General features: G+C 41.1%; 1 pseudogene; it reads left to right on the top strand.

Annotated features, from left to right (window-relative positions):
• The first annotated feature begins 3941 nt into the window (after positions 1-3941).
• On the top strand, positions 3942-4482 carry LOC118662050 (annotated as a pseudogene).
• The last annotated feature ends 5721 nt before the right edge of the window (positions 4483-10203 follow it).

Here is a 10203-nt window from a genome sequence, read left to right as displayed (position 1 = left end):
GGTGGTGAAATGGAAAGAAGTGGATGGATTTGAAATATATATGGAAGTAGAGTTTGCAGAACATTCTTATAGAAGAGATGGCTATAGAACCAATAAGGAGAGGAATAAATGAAAATAACAAGATTTTTGGTGATGAATGAGTAGATGTGGGCAAATTTACTCAAATAGGCAAGAATAGGGGAAGCACATACTTCCTTGGGGAGAGGAGAATAAAACTTTTGCTTTGGCCATGTTTTGACTTTTAGAGTCTTAGAGTCATGCCTTTGGGAATGCCAAGTTAGCACTTGTGATCAATTTGAGATTCACCACAGCCCTGAGACTACAGAATTCACCTCTGGAGTGTATACGGACAGACAAGAGGGAAAGCCATGCCTCTGGCCCCTCCAATGTTAGAGGTGGGGCAGAGGATACAAACAAAGGAGACTGGGAAGGAAAGACCAGTGAAGTAGACAATACTGTGGTATTATGCTATCCCTCAAAACCAAATAAAGAAAAGCATTTCAAGAAAGAAGCAAAGGGGCCAAAATGGTGGAGTGGGAGACCTCAGCCTCCATAGCCACAAAGATAAACAATTAGACAGTTATCCATGAAGAAAAATTGCTCAGAGAGAGCTCAAGCAGCACAATGAAACAAAATTATCTGAAAATAATTGAACAAAAATGGAAGGTAGAACAGCTTCACTTTTTCTGCATCATCCCCCCGTGCAGGCCAGTACTGCTCAGTGCCAAGAGGGAATGCCCCAGCTAGAAAGGAAAAGGGAGGTGAGCAACTGGCTTCTCAAGCCTTGCGGGGCACCAGATGGTTTCCGGAGATCAGCCAAGTTCAGCCTTATAGAGCTGGCCAAGAGCAAGGCAGAAGAGCAGGGGCTCTCTGTATCTACCACTTGGCAGGAGTGACAGTGGTTCATAGTCATCTGCTCTACAGAGGAACCTAGCAGCTTTCACCACTGAAGAAAATGGTGTCAGCACAGCTACCATGGCCCCTACTGATTTCATCACGTTGTGTCCACAGGTATTTGTCTTTACAGATGCCAGATCCCTGAATCCCTCCCAGCTCTCTCCCTCTACTCTGACCTGAGTCTGAGATCCACAGCCAATTCACATCTCTGTGGCTGCACAGGAAGCCAATCTAGATCCCTGAGGCAGAACCACCCCTCCAGACACACCACTGTGCTTGGGATTAGCCACTCCAGCTGTATACCTCACAGCCAGCCTGATGCCTGGCACCAGCTTCCACCACACTGTGTGCACCCAGCTGTGTGCAGGCCCTGATATGACTGTACCTTCTGTCATTGGCCAGCACTCCTGGGCTCACCTGCAGTAGCCTCCACCCACCTATGCTCCTGACTCTGACATCTCTCACTGCCGTGCACCCATGGTAAGAGCTTGCAGTCATAGTAGTGCACTCTGACAGCCAGGAGCCCCACAGTTGTAGGTGGGCCCAGCTCTGGTCTGTTTATTGTCACTGACCTGCACTCCCGGGCTTGCTTGCAACTAGCCCCTCAGCTGTGCACCTGCATTCCGCCAGCCCAAATTCCCATCACCAGCTCCCACTGCTGTGCATGTGCCATTGGTGAGACTCTGCAACCACAGGAGTGCACACCAAAAGCCAGGGCCCACACAGCTGTAGCCTCAGTTGGCCCTGGCCCTCACTGCTGACTCTGGTCCCAACTACTACATGTATGTCTGCAATTGTCTCCTACCATGACCCAGACACCAGCACTTGACCCCACAGCTGAGTGTGTGCAGCCCAGCCCATCATCATTGTCCTATCCTGGTCCCTAGCTGCTGGGACTTGAAGCACTGCTGAGGATCCCAACAACCCTTACAGTCACTGTGGACCACAGAGAGTCTACTTTAAATATTATTTAGAATCAGGGGTAAAATTTACTTGAAAATGAGTAAACCTTGCTTTCTTCAACTGAAATCGACTCTTCAAAAAAATTTGCAAGAGTCCATTATTATAGAAAAACAACAATATGCATTCACAACTGTCAGGCATCAGCTGGATAGAAACTCCAGCTTTGCCATTTACTTACCAGATTACCTCAAGCACTTTACTTATTTTCTCTGAATTTTATTTTGGTCAAGTTTAAGATTACAGCTCCTAATGCTTACTTAATGGGACTCATTTCAGGCTTAGTGAAATAATGTAAAACATCTAGTATAATGTCTGGCAATATAATACATGTATAATAAATGATGAATATTTTTTATTAAGACCAGCTCTATTTCATAGAACCCTTAAAATTATATATTCTCTTATATATTATCTTATCTAATAATAGACAAACATGTAAATTGTCCCTCTGCTACACTCACCAGCCAATCAGGAGAGTATGCAAATTAACCCAACAAAGATGGCAGTTAATTTGCATACATAGGCGAGAAGTGGCAAAGCGAAGATGGGAGGCTCTGGACCGGAGCGAAGGCCTGGATCCCGGGTGCCGGAGGAAAACCAGTGCCAGCAGCCAGGGGAAGGGAAGGCCTATTGCACGAATCTCTTCATGCAATGGGCCTCTAGTCTATATCATAAAAGGCCTTTGGTCATCACGCCGTAATGGCAGAACGACCAAACAACCAGTCACCAAGAGGTGCACGGGGCACCTCTCGAAGGCCGGGACTTGCAGCTCACGTGGCAAGGCAGGGCTTGCGTGAGGCTCAAGGGGCTCGTGCAGGGCTGGCAGGGCTGGCAGGGCAGAGGTGGGGCCCGCAGCTCCTGCAGGGCAGGTCTGGAGTCTCGCCAGTGTTGCGGGTCTGGGTCTCATGCAATTTGGTGCACTGGGCCTCTAGTTTTATATATAACCATATATACAATACTGTTAAACTATAAGTTACTGGATGGCATGAATCATATCTTGTTTACTTTTGAATCTCTATAACCTTCTACAATGCCTAGAACAAAGTAGAAATTTTAAAAATACCTGCTGAAGTAAAGTGGAATAACTTCCTTGATGTTTTTATCAATTACTGTCTAACAAACCACTTCAAAACTTTGTGGCTTGAAACAACAAAACATGTATTTTTGGTTGGGACTACTTACTTTATTTCACTTAGTGTCTGTTAAGGGAGCTCAAAGCCTGGGGTCTAGAATTATTCAAAGGCTCACAAATTTACAAGGTGGTGCTTGGCTAAAAAGACTGAAACAGCTGAGAAATGGAAAAACTGGGACAATTTGGACATATCTCTCTATCTCCACATAGTCTTTCCAGCTTTATGATTTCAGGGGAGACAGATTTATGTGCCAGCTCCGAGCCCTTAAGGTATGATTCTTGAAAGAGATAGAGAGCCTATTGGCCCCATGGACTGCGGACCGGCTCAGCAGCGGGCTCTCCGGAGCGGTTCACTGCATGGTAGCTTGGTGCCCCCGCCGCTGTCATCACTGCCTCCGCTGCCCTGCTGCGACCACTGCCTCCCCCTGCCCTGCAGCCGTCTCCACCGTCACTGTCTGGGTCGCCTCCACCTCGGGACCGGCTGTATGATTAGGCCACAATCTTCAATGAGTAAACATATTCCTCAGTTCTGTGGTGCTCGTGGTCACACATTTATGGAGTTTCTGAAGGGCAGTGGAGATTATTGCCAGGCACAGCACGACCGCTATGCAGACAAGTGAACTGTAGAAATTCATTACTCCACCACCAAGAAGCCCCCATATGAGTGGTTAACCTGGACAAAGACATGTTGAATTGAAAACTGCAGAGCATTTTACAAGAGTTCTGACCTGGATGGGGTAAACCTCAATGCACTTCCTTTCTATTGCCTCAGTATTACTGGATTGAAGAATTGCTGCTTCTTGTTAGGAGGTTCATGTCATTTCCCATTACTCCCAACTTCACTCAAAGCACTGAGAATTTCCAGTGGAGTATATTGAAGTAGACTCAGTTTCTTTGCATCATTTCTGTATTTAATTTTTAAATTCTTTCATAACGTTATTGAGTGTTTTTTAACTAAATTACCATGGCTCGAATGAACTGCCCAGCTCCTGTGGAAGTCACATACAAGAACATGAGATTTCTTATGACACACAATCTGACCAATGCGACCTTAAACAAATTCATAGAGGGACTTAAGAAGTATGGCGTTACCACAACAGTCAGAGTATGTGAAGCAACTTATGACACTACTCTGGTGGAGAAAGAAGGCATCCAAGTTCTGGATTGGCCTTTTGATGTTGGTGTACCACCGTCCAACCAGATTGTTGATGATTGGTTAAGTCTTGTAAAAATTAAGTTTCGTGAAGAACCTGGTTGTTGTATTGCTGTACATTGTGTTGCAGGCCTTGGGAGAGCTCCGGTGCTTGCTGCCCTAGAATTAATAGAAGGTGGGATGAAATATGAAGGTGCAGTACGGTTCATAAGACAAAAGCGGCGTGGAGCGTTTCACAGCAAGCAACTTCTGTATTTGGAGAAGTATCGTCCTAAAATGCGGCTGCGCTTCAAAGAGTCCAGTCAGTGGTCAAAGAAACAGCTGTTGCATTCCATAAAACAGGTGCCTGATGCCATTGCCTTGAAAGCGGAACTTGAGATAGGGCCTAATTTGTCATATGTATTAGCCGACATGTTGGCTTGGTGAATAAGTCTAATGAAGCTTCCAAAAGAGGGTTGAAAATCAGTTTTACCAGGCCACAAGCTTGACAGAATTGCAACCTCTATGTTTGGGTTATGATCAACCTATTTTGACACTTGGCAAAAGATTCTTACTGTTCAGCATTTAAAATCTGCTTATCATTTGTACCAATTCACTTTTCCTGAAATCATGCAGTATTGAGTTATGTCTTTAAATCTATTCCCATGTCAGAATCTCACCGAAATGTAAAAGATTTAGAAAGATTAGGTGCCAAAATACCCAGCACAATACTTGTATATTTTAGTTTCATACAGAACTAAAATCCCAGGAACTATGAACACTCTGGACCTTATGTCCTTTATCCCCTCAGTCATTTCAAACATAGAAAGTAGGGCCTATATGGTTATTTGCCTGCTCACTTTATGTTTACATTTCCCACATTCATACAAGTATACATCAGGTTTGCTCAACTTTTTGATTTTTATACAAAGCCTTTGTTATTATTTAATGTCTTTCTATAAATCTCATTTTGTGCTGTTATGGAAAACCTCCATTTTGAAAATCTGCATTGTATAGAAGCACATGTCTTCAATGTCTCCAGACAAAAAGCCTTACAGTTAATTTTAACATTTGCACTTAATGTGCAAACTATAGGGAGGGCCTGAGAAAAGAATGAGAGGGGGCTATTGAGTATTTTTAGTAAAATGTTGCCTTTGTCTTGTGTGGAACATGTAGAATATGCTCTTTGGTAAATATTCTTTTAAAGATAGACATACTTTATTGTAGCTAAAACAATTCTTAATCATAAAAATTCTGAATTCTTGTATTTTTTCATACATTCTGAAGTTTACCAACTTATTTTTGTTTGAAGTGTGATTTTTTTTTCCTTCCCACCCTCTTTGCGAAAAAAAGAAGTGGGTTTCTGCTAATGAATTGAGCAGACATCTAATATTTTATATGCCTTTTGAGCTGTGTAACTTAATATTTGGATACTTGATAATTTCAAGTTTTATTTGTTTTATTATGTAATTGATAAAATGGTGATATGTATTGATGTTAGTTCAACCATATATTTATATTGTTTGGGAATGTGTGGTTATAGTTCTGTGGGAGAAATAATTTGTCAGTGTTCATCAGCTTGTAAAAATTTAGTGCGAGAGCTTAAACATCTAAATAAATGAGATGCATTAAAAAAAAATTTCTTCAGTCACTTCACCACTTTCTCTTCATTGAGTTGTGGAACAGAATATATTGTGGCCTTTTCTGAAAATACAGTTTACCCCAATCTGTTGGCAATGTTTTTTAGTAACTGATCCAAAGTAATCTGACCAGGAATTTGTGAATGAGAGCAATAAAATAAAATTGGTCATACTTTAATAATTGTTGAATATGAATAATAGGTATATAATGGGTTCATTGTTATTCTATTTATGACTATATTTGAAATTATATCTAATATAAAGGTTTTTTTAAATTTCTATTTATATTTTTAACACTTTTAAATTGAATTTACTGTGATGATATTGGTTAATAAAATTATATAGGTTTCAGGAGTACGTGGGTTTTTTTTTAAATTTTGATTCAAAGCTGAAAATACACCTCCAGTTTTTGGTCTTAATCTTGTAAATATTTATCTGGTGCCTTTTTTTTCCAGTCCTACTCTCATGGGCTTCCTATTTTCTGATGTCAGTGTGGGATTGAGATCAGGCTTTCAAACAGACTCCTCTATTATATTCTTCATTGTGCTCAACCATCCAATTATCTAAAATCATTGCTGACACTGACTATGTGCTCTTGGTAATGCCAAAAGGCTTGCCTTTCTGATCCTATCCCTAGCCTTACAAACTTCTGCTTAACCATGGGCTAGATTGCATTACTGTACAAAATACTCATTGCCCTTTCTTGTGAGAGAATTATCTACCCTACCCCAATGAATCATATTTGGCCACATAACTTGCTTTATCCAGTGGAATGTGAGGAAGGATATGTGTGACACTTCTAAGAGAGGTGATCATGTGATTCTAATAGTCTCTTTCCTTCCTTCCACAGGACCAGCATGTTCCAGATATCAACTGCTCCTTCAGCCTGGATTCCATAATGAAAATGATTCAGAACATAGCCACGCTCAGCTTAGAGTGAATATATACAAATGAGTAGTAAATTTGTTGTTAGTCACTTGTTTTGAGACTGTTTCTGCAGCATAGCTTAGTTTAGGCTACCTAACACAAACTCTGTCCAATCAATATTTATTGTGGTTTGTTCAATTCTAAACAAAAGAGTTTTCTACCCACAATAATTTACCATCCACATACCAATCCGGTTTAGTTTGCTGTTAGATACCAAATAAGGTCCTATTTTCATAAATCATAGCCATATCATCATCAACATCTAGATTACTTCACTTGTGATATCAAAAGATTAGAGATTAATATGTTTGTTTATGTCTATGTATTTAAATATCTAGAAACAGCTATCAGAATACTGAATAAAAGCAAGTAAACGCCAACAGCAATAAATATTTATCTCCCATGTTTTCATCCTTTTAGTACAAGCACGGTGATAGTCCTTTAAAATGAGTAATGTGCTCTTTTTCTTCAAGACAAGAATGCCAGCCTTAGTTGTGCATGAAAAATAAAGTAGTACTTTGTATTAGTCAAGGCAGACTAGGTAACAAACAACCTCATAATCTCAGTGGCTTAATACATAATTTATTTCTAGTTCATGCAAAATGTACTATAGGTCAGGTTACCCTCCTGGGCAGCTGTCCTCATTGTGGCAACATAACAGCCTAAGGTGTTCAATCTTGCTGATCCACCCTCTCAATATACAATTTCTATGATTACTACTGAAAAAATGAAGATTGGAGAATCATGCAGAGGCTTTTCATCGCTTCCACCAAAACGGACACATTTCAAGGCCAGAATCAGTTATGTGCCCCTACCTAGCGGCATGGTAGGCCTGACTCAGTGGGCTCAGAAAGAATAGAGATATTGATGAGAAGTAGTAATGTCTACGACTGCTGCTTTCATAACTTAAATACTATGAAAAGGATTCTCTAATAGGGATGGTTACATTGATTGAAATGGAAAGAGAGAAAGGTTGCACAAAAATTTAATTCGAGGGTCACTGAAATCCTACCAATAGGCAAAATATCACAATACTGTAAGGTGTTATACATTAATGAAGCAAGGTTTCCCAATATTATACAGTGACATCTCCCATCACTGCATTTTTTTGCAATAGAATACTAGAATACCACTAAACGAGTAAAGGTGGCAACAATAATAACAGCAGCAACACTGTGAGCCAACATTTCTTGAATACTTTGTGCTGGGCACTATTTAACAGAACTGCTCTATATAAAATGTCCTACTCAAAGAAGACCTAGAAAATAGTTACTATTGACCTAGAAAGTGTATTTGGAACCTTGGAGCAGTATTTCAGATAGTCAAAATTATTTCAAAAAATATATAAATGACTGACACCAAAAAATGTATAATCTTAATGACAATATTTCACTTGGCATAATAGTTTTCATATCTCTTTACATTCTTTTATGATTTGGCAGCAGTTCAAAGATAGCATATGTGCAATCCAGTGCTCCAAGTTTTTTTTGAGTCTGTGCTAACATAAAATGTGCTTTCACCTCACCAACTCTCTGCTATATAATTTCAACTGGGGAATAATCTCATGTATGTCAATCAGACCTAGGGTAGACACTACAACTCTTAATCTTGTCTTAGGTTGGCATGGGGGCAGAGGGAAAAAAAATTACAAAGGAATGAAAAATCTACAAAGTTCTTATGAAAATAAAGGAAGAAGTGTGCAAAATCCCAGATAATGGAGATAACAGGTCTGAGGGAGAATGTGACAGGGAAGGCACACAAGTGGCTTTAAAAAGTGTTGGTAAACTTTATTTCTTAAAGTAGGTGTTGTGTACTTGGATATTTGTTTTATTATTTCAAAATGCTTTTATATTGTGCACATTTGCATAATATAATTACACAAATAGCAAAATAAGTTTGCAGAAGAAAAAACTTAGACATAAAATTACAGCTATATATTTGATTCTTCATATCACTGTATAGGTTTATTTTTGCTACATAAAACAAAAGAATTTAGGGGAGGGTGACATAAAAATTGTTTGAAGCAACAGTGACCACTTTCATTATTTCAGGCAGTTATATAGTGTTAATATGCAAAAGTTCATTGGATTGGATTAACAGTCATTGCAATACTAAATTATCAAGAATAGATTTTTGTGACTTCTGATTGGTCTTTTTACATCTACCTCCCAACAATCAATTACATGCTCAAAACTGACACCAATAGATCTTTGTATAATGCAAGTCTGGTATCTAATTCTTGCTTAATATCTTCCAGGGTCACCTTTGTTTCCATGGAATAGTATAAGCATCTCTACCTACTTTTAAAAATTCATTTTCTACTACTCCCACCATGAGATAGCAATTATACTCAGCCATGTGTGCTCCCCCTCACATGCTAGGATCTTCCTCAACTTCCTCCTTGGGCATATTCTGGTGTTTTCCAGGAATATTCTTCACATTATCTGCCTGGCAAACAGCTTCTTATCTCTAAAAATTCAACTCAAGTTTCACCTCTGCTTAGAAATTTCACTGACTTTTCAAAGAGGATTTCAATGCTTGCTCTTTAGTTTCTCATAGTACTTTGCCTGGGCTGCCACAAAAGCACTTAATATATCCTTGTTTATGAATCTGTCTCCCCCATTGGAATGGGAGGGATCACATGGAGAGTTGGACTAACCTCTCTTCTAGTCAGTCATCTTTGAATACTTAGGATTTAAAGTACTACTTGAACCACAGTGGGCACTTAACAGGGGCTTGTTGAATGAATGACTAACAAGTGAATGAAGATGAGAATATTTGGAGTCAAGAGTTTAGAAGATCTCAATACAGCTGAATCTAGTATTCCTCGGGTTTGAACAAACAACCAACAAACGAATCACATTCATTCCTCCCAAACATGATGATGATCCTCTAATTTTCTCTTCCCCAATTATAAATATACTAGAGGCCCGGTGCACAAAAATTTGTGCACTGGGGGGGGAGGGGGGCCACTCAGCCCGGCCTGTGCCCTCTCACAGTCTGGGACCCCTCGGGAGATAACGACCTGCTGATTTAGGCCTGATCCCGGATGGCAGAGGGCAGGCCCAATCCCTAAGTGCAGCCCCTGGTCGGGCTCAGAGCAGGGCCGATTGGGGAATTGGGGTGCCGCCCCCTGTCATACACAGAGCAGGGCGATTGGGAGGTTGTGATTCCACCCTCAGTCACGCTCAGGGTAGGGCCGATTGGGGGGTTGGGGCACCATCCCCTGTCACACTCAAGGCAGGGTCTATGGGGAGGTTGCAGCACCACCCCCTGTCATGCACAGAGCAGGGCCAATCAGGGGGTTGGGGCATTTCTCCCTGTAACTCACAGAGCAGGGCCCATCAGGGGAGTTGGGGCTCTGTACCCTTTCACGCACAGAGCAGGGCCCATCAGGGGGTTGGGGCGCAGCCCCCTGTCACACACAGAGCAGGGCCCATCAGGGGGTTGGGGTGCCGCCACTCTCACACTCAGGGCAGGGCCAATGGGGAGGTTATGGCTCTACCCCGTCA

The sequence above is a fragment of the Myotis myotis genome, unplaced genomic scaffold, assembly GCF_014108235.1.
Source record: "Myotis myotis isolate mMyoMyo1 unplaced genomic scaffold, mMyoMyo1.p scaffold_m19_p_8, whole genome shotgun sequence".
In the NCBI taxonomy this organism is placed as follows: Eukaryota; Metazoa; Chordata; class Mammalia; order Chiroptera; family Vespertilionidae; genus Myotis; species Myotis myotis.
The sequence above is the reverse complement of the archived record's forward strand: the minus strand, read 5'-3'. Positions and strand labels throughout refer to the sequence as shown.